At 43.8% G+C, this 11,007-nt stretch overlaps 1 long non-coding RNA gene across 1 annotated transcript in view; it reads left to right on the forward strand.

Annotated features, from left to right (window-relative positions):
• The window catches only part of LOC308676924, a 56,251-nt gene extending 45,879 nt beyond the window's left edge, over positions 1 to 10,372 (forward strand). Inside the window, exons 2-4 of the long non-coding RNA XR_014028382.1 lie at positions 8,694 to 8,757; positions 9,994 to 10,177; positions 10,270 to 10,372. This is a non-coding gene — a long non-coding RNA (uncharacterized lncRNA). The remainder of the gene's footprint in view (positions 1 to 8,693; positions 8,758 to 9,993; positions 10,178 to 10,269) is intronic.
• The last annotated feature ends 635 nt before the right edge of the window (positions 10,373 to 11,007 follow it).

The following is an 11,007-nucleotide window of genomic DNA, read 5'->3' on the forward strand; positions in this document are numbered from 1 at the left end:
GGGCGCCTCTGCTCGCCCTCAGCAGCACCTGGCCCAGAATCACATGCGAAACAAGCCCGGCAGAGGAGCCGGAGCGGCGAGCAGAGGCGCCCGGCCCAGATCCTGCAAGGCCCGGCCGAGACACGCCCCCAGCAGCGGAGCTGCTCCGGCTCCTCTGCCGGGCTTGTTTTGCATGTGAGCTACTATGCCTGATGCTGAGAAGACCCGCTTGGGCACTCGGGTTGGTGTCAGTCTCCGCAGGCCCTTCTCGTTTCCAGGAACGTCAAGCGCGCTTGGCTCCCCACCCCCACGGCAGGGCAGGGCAGGGCAGAGACTTGCTCGCCCTTCTGACGGCCCTGAAGAGAAACGAAGGGCTTGCAAACTCCCCGCGAGAAGCTGGGCGAAGCGCGCGGCTGGGCGAGTGTGTGCCTGCGCGCGTATTTACGAAAGAAACGCTCCGAGAGTTCTTCTTTCTCCGCCCCCTTGGGGGGAACTCTAGCGACTACTGTAGCCGCGCTTCTCTTCTCGGCTCCGAAAATAGGGATTTCTACTCTCTCTCTCTCTCTCTCTCCCCTCCCCACCCCGCATTCTCCTGCCTCTTCGATTGCGACAATAAAAGGGCGAAGGGTGCGCTGGTTTCTTCCTCCTTCCTCCCCCCCTCCCCTCCCCTCCCCGATTGTCAGGTGAGGCAGCTGGAGGTCTGGCCGGGAGATTGTAGCCGTTTTGAAACGCCGCGTCTTGAAACGCCCGATCAGCTGATTTTCGGGTGGAAGAGCCGCGGCTTGAATCTGTTTGCATCTGCCTGAATTAGACCGAAACGGCCTGAATTTGACCAGAGTTGCTTTGTAATGGCTGGAGGAACTGCAGAGGAGGTCTTGCCGGGAGATTGTGGCCGTTTTGAAACGCCGCGGCTTGAAACGCCCGATCAGCTGATTTTCGGGGCGGAAAGAGCCACGGCTTGAATCTGCTTGTATTTGTTTGAACTTAACCAGAAACGGCTCGTAATGGCTGGAGGAACTGCGGAGGGAGTGAATGCTCCAGCCTGGAATATTTGGAAAGGCTGGGGGAACCGGATGAACTGCAGCTTAAGCGACTGTTCCCGGAGGAGCCATGGCTTGAAACGCCCCAGTTTTGGGGCAGCGTTTGCTTGTTCCCTCCCTCCCTCCCCTTTCCCTCCTCTCTAAATCCTTCCTTCCTTCCTTCCTTCCTTCCTTCCTCCCTCCCTCCCTCCCTCCCTCCCCTTTCCCTCCTCTCTAAATCCTTCCTTCCTTCCTTCCTTCCTTCCTTCCTTCCTTCCCCAGCCCTAATCCGGAAAGTGGAAGGAAAGAAGAGTAAAGGCTGGGCGGAGGAGGAGGGGAAGTGCAACCCTGCACTATTCAGCTCAGTGAAGTCACGCTTGAAACGGCTTGAAACGCCCGATCAGCTGATTTTCGGGGCGGAAAGAGCCACGGCTTGAATCTGCTTGTATTTGTTTGAACTTAACCAGAAACGGCTCGTAATGGCTGGAGGAACTGCGGAGGGAGTGAATGCTCCAGCCTGGAATATTTGGAAAGGCTGGGGGAACCGGATGAACTGCAGCTTAAGCGACTGTTCCCGGAGGAGCCATGGCTTGAAACGCCCCAGTTTTGGGGCAGCGTTTGCTTGTTCCCTCCCTCCCTCCCTCCCCTTTCCCTCCTCTCTAAATCCTTCCTTCCTTCCTTCCTTCCTTCCTTCCTTCCTTCCTTCCTTCCTTCCTTCCTCCCTCCCTCCCCTTTCCCTCCTCTCTAAATCCTTCCTTCCTTCCTTCCTTCCTTCCTCCCTCCCTCCCCTTTCCCTCCTCTCTAAATCCTTCCTTCCTTCCTTCCTTCCTTCCTTCCTTCCTTCCTTCCTTCCTTCCTTCCTTCCCCAGCCCTAATCCGGAAAGTGGAAGGAAAGAAGAGTAAAGGCTGGGCGGAGGAGGAGGGGAAGTGCAACCCTGCACTATTCAGCTCAGTGAAGTCACGCTTGGTTAAAAAACAGATTTAATAATAATAATAAGAAGAAGAAGTTGGGCTGATCAAATGTTTCAATAATGACTGAAGGAGGGCTGCTTGTACCTTGGTCTTTGTGCTGGTGTCTTGACATGCCAATACACTAGTACGGAAAGCTGCCGTTCACTTTCGGGGGGAGGAAAAAAAACACAACAACACCGCACGCTTTCCGCCCCGAAAATCAGCTGATCGGGCGTTTCAAGCCATTTCAAGCGTGACTTCACTGAGCTGAATAGTGCAGGGTTGCACTTCCCCTCCTCCTCCGCCCAGCCTTTACTCTTCTTTCCTTCCACTTTCCGGATTAGGGCTGGGGAAGGAAGGAAGGAAGGAAGGAAGGAAGGAAGGAAGGAAGGAAGGAAGGAAGGATTTAGAGAGGAGGGAAAGGGGAGGGAGGGAGGAAGGAAGGAAGGAAGGATTTAGAGAGGAGGGAAAGGGGAGGGAGGGAGGGAGGAAGGAAGGAAGGAAGGAAGGATTTAGAGAGGAGGGAAAGGGGAGGGAGGGAGGGAGGGAGGGAGGGAACAAGCAAACGCTGCCCCAAAACTGGGGCGTTTCAAGCCATGGCTCCTCCGGGAACAGTCGCTTAAGCTGCAGTTCATCCGGTTCCCCCAGCCTTTCCAAATATTCCAGGCTGGAGCATTCACTCCCTCCGCAGTTCCTCCAGCCATTACGAGCCGTTTCTGGTTAAGTTCAAACAAATACAAGCAGATTCAAGCCGTGGCTCTTTCCGCCCCGAAAATCAGCTGATCGGGCGTTTCAAGCCGTTTCAAGCGTGACTTCACTGAGCTGAATAGTGCAGGGTTGCACTTCCCCTCCTCCTCCGCCCAGCCTTTACTCTTCTTTCCTTCCACTTTCCGGATTAGGGCTGGGGAAGGAAGGAAGGAAGGAAGGAAGGAAGGAAGGAAGGAAGGAAGGAAGGAAGGAAGGAAGGAAGGATTTAGAGAGGAGGGAAAGGGGAGGGAGGGAGGAAGGAAGGAAGGAAGGAAGGAAGGAAGGAAGGAAGGAAGGAAGGAAGGAAGGAAGGATTTAGAGAGGAGGGAAAGGGGAGGGAGGGAGGGAACAAGCAAACGCTGCCCCAAAACTGGGGCGTTTCAAGCCATGGCTCCTCCGGCAACAGTCGCTTAAGCTGCAGTTCATCCGGTTCCCCCAGCCTTTCCAAATATTCCAGGCTGGAGCATTCACTCCCTCCGCAGTTCCTCCAGCCATTACGAGCCGTTTCTGGTTAAGTTCAAACAAATACAAGCAGATTCAAGCCGTGGCTCTTTCCGCCCCGAAAATCAGCTGATCGGGCGTTTCAAGCCGCGGCGTTTCAAAACGGCCACAATCTCCCGGCAAGACCTCCTCTGCAGTTCCTCCAGCCATTACAAAGCAACTCTGGTCAAATTCAGGCCGTTTCGGTCTAATTCAGGCAGATGCAAACAGATTCAAGCCGCGGCTCTTCCACCCGAAAATCAGCTGATCGGGCGTTTCAAGACGCGGCGTTTCAAAACGGCTACAATCTCCCGGCCAGACCTCCAGCTGCCTCACCTGACAATCGGGGAGGGGAGGGGAGGGGGGGAGGAAGGAGGAAGAAACCAGCGCACCCTTCGCCCTTTTATTGTCGCAATCGAAGAGGCAGGAGAATGCGGGGTGGGGAGGGGAGAGAGAGAGAGAGAGAGAGTAGAAATCCCTATTTTCGGAGCCGAGAAGAGAAGCGCGGCTACAGTAGTCGCTAGAGTTCCCCCCAAGGGGGCGGAGAAAGAAGAACTCTCGGAGCGTTTCTTTCGTAAATACGCGCGCAGGCACACACTCGCCCAGCCGCGCGCTTCGCCCAGCTTCTCGCGGGGAGTTTGCAAGCCCTTCGTTTCTCTTCAGGGCCGTCAGAAGGGCGAGCAAGTCTCTGCCCTGCCCTGCCCTGCCGTGGGGGTGGGGAGCCAAGCGCGCTTGACGTTCCTGGAAACGAGAAGGGCCTGCGGAGACTGACACCAACCCGAGTGCCCAAGCGGGTCTTCTCAGCATCAGGCAAAGTAGCTCACATGCAAAACAAGCCCGGCAGAGGAGCCGGAGCAGCTCCGCTGCTGGGGGCGCGTCTCGGCCGGGCCTTGCAGGATCTGGGCCGGGCGCCTCTGCTCGCCGCTCCGGCTCCTCTGCCGGGCTTGTTTCGCGTGCGAGCTACTTTGCCGGCCGCTGCTGAGGGAAGATCTCTGGAGAGGAGCATAAGGTGAGCTGCTGCATTTCCCAGCCTCGGCTTATACTCGAGTCACCAACTTTTACCATTTTTGGGGGGTAAAATTAGGGGTCTCGGCTTATATTCGAGTCGGCTTATATTCAAGTATATACGGTACATCGTATGTTCTATAAATGAATATCTACTTATGAGAACTCTACTTCACTCTCTTCTATACAGGTGAAACTCGAAAAATTAGAATATCGTGCAAAAGTTCATTTATTTCAGTAATGCAACTTAAAAGGGGAAACTAATATATGAGATAGACTCATTACATGCAAAGCAAGATAGTTCAAGCCGTGATTTGCCATAATTGTGATGATTATGGCTCATGAAAACCCCAAATCCACAATCTCAGAAAATTAGAATATTACATGCAATCAATAAAACAAGGAATGTACATAGAACAATATCAGACCTCTGAAAAGTATAAGCATGCATATGTACTTAGTACTTGGTTTGGGCCCCTTTTGCAGCAATTACTGCCTCAATGAACATGGCATGGAAGCTATCAGCCTGTGGCACTGCTGAGGTGTTATGGAAGACCAGGATGCTTCAATAGCAGCCTTCAGCTCTTCTGCATTGTTCGGTCTCATGTCTCTCATCTTTCTCTTGGCAATGCCCCATAGATTCTCTATGGGGTTCAGGTCAGGCGAGTTTGCTGGCCAATCAAGCACAGTAATCCCACGGTCATTGAACCAGGTTTTGGTGCTTTTGGCAGTGTGGGCAGGTGCCAAGTCCTGTTGGAAAATGAAGTCAGCATCCCCATAAAGCTTGTCTGCGGAAGGAAGCATGAAGTGCTCCAAAATCTCCTGGTAGACGGCTGCGTTGACCCTGGACTTAATGAAGCACAGTGGACCAACACCAGCAGATGACATGGCTCCCCAAATAAACACAGACTGTGGAAACTTCATACTGGACTTCAAGCATCTTGCAGTGTGTGCCTCTCCATTCTTCCTCCAGACTCTGGGTCCTTGGTTTCCAAATGAGATGCAAAACCTGGACTTTGGACCACTGAGCAACAGACCAGGTCTGTTTTTCTTTAGCCCAGGTAAGACACTTCTGACGTCGTTTGTTGTTCAGGAGTGGCTTGACAAGAGGAATACAACATTTGAAGCCCATGGCCAGGTTCCGTCTGTGTGTGGTGGCTCTTGATGCACTGACTCCAGCCTCAGTCCACTCCTTGTGAAAGTCCCCAACACTTTTGAATGGCCTTTTCCTGACAATCCTCTCCAGGCTGCGGTCATCCCTGCGGCTTGTGCATCTTTTTCTTCTACACTTTTCCCTTCCACATAACTTTCTATTAATGTACTTTGATACAGCACTTTGGGAACATCCAACTTCTTTTGCAATTACCTTTTGAGGCTTTCCCTCCTTATGGAGGGTGTCAATGATGGTTTTCTGCACAACTGTCAGGTCAGCAGTCTTCCCCATGATTGTGATTCCTACTGCACCAGACTGAGAGACCATTTAAAGGTTCTGGAACCCTTTGCAGGTGTTATGGCTTAATTAGCTGATTAGAGTGGGACACTTTGAGCCTAGAATACTGCACCTTTTCACAATATTCTAATTTTCTGAGATTGTCGATTTGGGGTTTTCATGAGCTGTAAGCCATAATCATCACAATTATGACAAATCACGGCTTGAACTATTTTGCTTTGCATGTAATGAGTCTATCTCATATATTAGTTTCCCCTTTTAAGTTGCATTACTGAAATAAATGAACTTTTGCACGATATTCTAATTTTTCGAGTTTCACCTGTATATGACAAAAACATTGCATTGGATGATTTGAGGATTCACAAAATGTATGATGAAATTTTAAAATCTGTTCCACTAACAGAATGGCAGCTCAAATCAAAGTATACAAAAAGATGCTTTACTGTGAGACATCCCTTAAATCACCCAAGCATATCTGAAATTGCTTACAAGAAAGACTTAAGAATTTGTTTTACCTTCACAATTATACGTGCTAATTGAATTACTACCCATGTTTAAATGCTCCATTGTACCTTATTAAAGTCCATAGCTATAACGTACAAAGGATTTACTATTATGCTTTTTAAAAAGTTAAATGAGGCCTATATTTTGTATTTTGTTTTTCTTCCAAAAACCTTGTGGATTCTGCAAGAAATCACAGATCCAGGTATCCAAATGTATATTGATAATTGTTTAGGTAATCCTGCACATATTATACACTCATGAAGTTCTTTTAGAATTATTATTTTTTATGTTGGAGTACTTTGTGATAATCAGAAGTAAGATTAGGGAAAGAAGGAAAAAATATTGGCTTCATGCCTAGAATGCTGGGTAAAAAAGTCAGCAAACACTGTTGACATCAGGGGAGGCAACAGCTTTATTTATTTTATTATACCAGAAAAACTGGCAAATGTTTGTTCTGAATAAAAAAGTAACAAATTTCCAGCAGTTTTACACATAGGATGTAAAATTAGCCAAGGGAGTGCAGTGTGTAACATCTGTGAATGATATGAAGTATTACCTTGAAATCTATGTCTTCATATTCATGGCCATCAGAACTAGTTAACTAAATTGGGTTGTATTCAAAATAAACAGTAATATAGTGTTTGCTGAAACTTCCAACATCAACTTGAACTATTTTCCTGTTAAATATACTTCCATTATGTATGTTTACAGCTGTATACTAAATACATAGAGTGTATTAAAATATGGCATGATAGCTGTCTTCCGGTATGGGGTACCACAAAAATGAGAAGATCAACTTATTTTCCAAAGCTTCTGAGGGAAGGAGAGATGCTATGGATGGAAGCTTGTTAAAGAGAGATCCGATCTGGAACCAAGGAGAAATTGCCTGACAGTGAGAATAATTAATCAGTGGAACAGGTTGTTTCTTGGAGTTGTGGGTACTCCATTGCTGGAGGTTTTCAAGCAAAGATTGGTCAACTATTTGTCTGGGAAGGATAAATCAGTCTCCTGCTATGGGCAGGGAGTTAGCCTAAAAGACCTATAAGTTCTATTCTGTTCTGTTCTGTTCTTGTCCTGTCCTGTCCTGTCCTGTCCTGTCCTGTCCTATCCTATCCATTGATGTATTCCAAGCAATGTGTGTACTTGTATATATAAAATAGTTAAATTTGATTGGAGTAGCTTAATTTCATAAAATTGTACAGCTCTGTATGCTTTGAGTTTCTGATTGAAAATTAAGATACTATATGTATCAAATAAATATTCAGAATATATTAGGCAAGCTCAGAATCATTTTAATTTCCTCAAGGTAGACTTGATAGCTCTTATTTATTCTTGTTTCTTTTTTCAAAAGTCTCCAAGAATCTTTGCTGTTATATTAAGCTAATATCTATTTCACATACCAGAATAAGTGAAGAAAAAGTGTGTTTTATTCTTTTGGTGGGGAAGGGAAGAAAAGAGAATAGTGGATTTAGTAATTGATGGCTCTGCCCTTGAAGTGATTTTTGTGATCAGATTTAGTTCACTTTCATTATTTTAGGAGCGGTGATTAGAACCTGTAGATGTATTGCTGTGAATTCCATTGACCTTCATCTAGGGCAGAGGTCCCCAACCTTTTGGACACCAGAGACCGGTTCCGTGGGAAAAGGTTTTTCCGTGGACCAGAGGGTGTGTGGTTTAGTGTGCTGCCTTATCTCGTGGATGGGGGGCTTTGTTTGTGCAGACTGGTTGCTGGCATGCCACAGCCCAATACTGGTCCATAGACCAGGGGTTGGGGACCCCTGATCTTGGGCCAATTTGGCTTGACCATAAGTAGACCAAATTCTTGTGTGTATTGGTAGTATGTAATAAACTTCTAGTGCTTTGAACTCAGCTCCTATTTCACTAACTATTAACATTAATTGGCAGTAGTGGAGAATAGTCCTGTCCATGTTTCAAATTGTGATTGTTCTTTTCACTAGTTCTTGGTTTTAAAACTAATTTGTTCTGAGCTATAGTTTAAATTATGGGCCTAAAGCTTTAATTTGACTTTAATAAACCAGTTTTTGTCAGGTTTATTAAATTCACTTGGCTTTATAAAGAGCACCCACAGAGACTTATGAATATGCAAATTGGAAGTGTGGTTGAAAAAGAATGAAACTAAATTACACCTATAATAAAGATGTAATCACAATTTTAATTATCAATTAACATTTAAGTAACTTGATTAGCATATAACAGGAAGAAGAATCCACTAGAAAATTAGATTTCACTGTTAATTAGGATCTGCAGAAGCTAATTTAGGGTTTGAATTCAGAGTAGTGTAAAAGATGATCAAGTGTTACCAATTATGTAAATTATCAGTGCTATATACAGCTTTTAATAAGAAAATAAAATAACTGACAATGCATCACTGGTTTCCTGCCATTCCTCCTCTGGGTTTGCTTCCTCTAACCTTAAAAATGAGGCTTCAGTCTCACTTCTCTATCAAAAAATAGGCCATTGGGTTTAGTTCACTGTCTTGAAGAGCTTCAGTTTAGCATTATCACTTATCATGCCTCTTTTCCCTTTCTACTTATTAGATAAGCTTTATGGAGTATCAGAAGACATGGTGCGATCAGAATGTGATGCAAGTAATGGCTAGAGGTAGGTAGATTTAACATTTAATCTACAACCCTAGTATTCTTCTTGACATCTCAGACAAAGTCAACAGATTCTGCCACCTACTGAGATAAATTCTAGATAAGTACATTGAAAAGTTAAAGGGAAAGAATAGTGATGTCAACCAGATGGGGAAAAGAAATGGGGGTAGAATGCTTACAAGTAAGAGTAGTCAAGGAGGTATTGGTCATAAATTCTCAATTTTGGCAGCAGTATTGTTCTCAGGAATTTAGGAACTATTCAGGGGAAATGAAATGACATTGGGGGTGGGGGGAATCACCAACAGGCTATCTTCAGCAGACCTATAATGGATATGAAATTTCTTCATTTTTTATTATTTTTCCACCTAAAAGATTTCAGTTTGTCAATTGAATTGTACAGTGTATATATATTACCTTAAAGGTAAAAAAATATATTCTGAAGTGATTTCTCTTGGTCTGATTTTTTTTTACATCTGAGAAACCTGGCATTTTTAACCGGTGCATAAACATTTTATATTCACTGTAGTTCAACAGCTCCATCCCAGAAGTAAATACAGCTTGAATAAATCACCACACGATTGGTTTTCATTTGTAGAGCCATATTAGAAACTGCCAAGAGAGTTGACCTTCCCTCAGAATCCTTTCTTTCCCATTATCTTCTATGGATTTTCACTTTTATCCTTTATCCAATAATGGTGTCCATCTGCACCACTACACTTTCACTGGAGGAAGAAATCAGACAATACCTGTAGCAGCTGCAACCAGAATCATCTTTTATATGGTTGTATAAATCAGCAGAAGTCTTTATCTTAGATTGAAGTCCTTCATAGTTGAAAGGTGTAGTATTATATATAATAAACTCACATACTTCATAATGGAACGTATTTATTTTGCTATTCATTGACTTCTCTAACTAGATTCCAGTACACCTGTCTCAAAAATCCTTCTAGTACTTACTCTGTTTAAGATTTGAGTCAATATCTTTGCCAGCTTGCCAATTCAAGGAAAGACAAAGGAGAGGAAATGTGTTTACGTGTATTTTACAATTCCAAGTGTAAGAGGATAAATATTGTATATAGTTGTCTAATTACAACATAGAAATATGTATTCAGTTTTCTCAAATAAGTTTCCACTTACTCCATTTGTGTTTCCATTTTAGATAATATTGTATGTTGTTCCATCCTCTTGAAATTGCTTAAGACAATTGATAAAATTTGTTTTCCTGTTAATTCTCTCTTAGGAGATGGGGATGTCAGAATTATGAAAGCAGTGTCACACATCTTGATGAAAGCCTTGATTTTTTAGATGCATATCCTGTGGATACAACTGCCTGCATTTCAAAATTATACTTTCCTGACAACTCTTCAGTTGCATAGAAAGAATGAAATTCACAGCAGAGGCGAAGTTCACAGCTTAAATTAATAGTATGAAATATTTGCAATTCTCTAATTTATCTGTGATACCTTATCAATTTGGTATAAAATCAAGATCAATGTCATCCTTTTATATTTTTTAGCTCTAAGCGTAAATATGATGTGTTGGAGCGTGGAGACATGGAAGAAAAAGGACAAATATGTGAACATGCTGAGGACAAAAATAAAATTTGTCTTAATTTAAATGTAGGTAAGTTATGTTACATTAATTCATAACAAGTTAATTAAGAACGCTGTATATGTTAAGTTCATTAAAACGATACACATAGTCCATTTACCTTAAGCCAGCTTCCTCTTTCTTCTTGTCATTTTAGAAATTATAGCTTGGTGGCATTTTCTTTTTCTATTCCAGACCTATACATTTTGAGACTGACATATAGCCTTAGCTTAAGTTGTTTATTCATGCAGTAGAACATGCAATTAGCCTTCATAACAATTAGACAGAACTAACTGGTGACAATCTTATAGTCTCTTTCTATGCTTTTCATGAGTGGATTTGGCAGAACTAGACAAGAAAGGCATCAGAAATTAGTAAGCAGTTTATCAAACAAATTTGATTTCTAAATGGGAGAGAGATTTGTAAAACTATCATTTTTATTTTAAATACTTAAATTTTTTAAATCATATAAGCCATTTAGTCTATTTTTCTAAAATCTAGGTTTGTGTGCTTCAGTTTTAATACAAGGTTTAAAGTAAACAGTGTTTCTTAAAGAAGCTTAATTAAAAAGTTAATTCTAATTCTTTAGGTGTTATTCATTAGTACTGAATATTTGACTAATTTCTGTTCAACATATTCTATGTATGTATGTATGTATGTATGT

This window comes from Vipera berus, assembly GCF_964194415.1.
Source record: "Vipera berus genome assembly, chromosome: Z".
NCBI classification, from domain to species: domain Eukaryota; kingdom Metazoa; phylum Chordata; class Lepidosauria; order Squamata; family Viperidae; genus Vipera; species Vipera berus.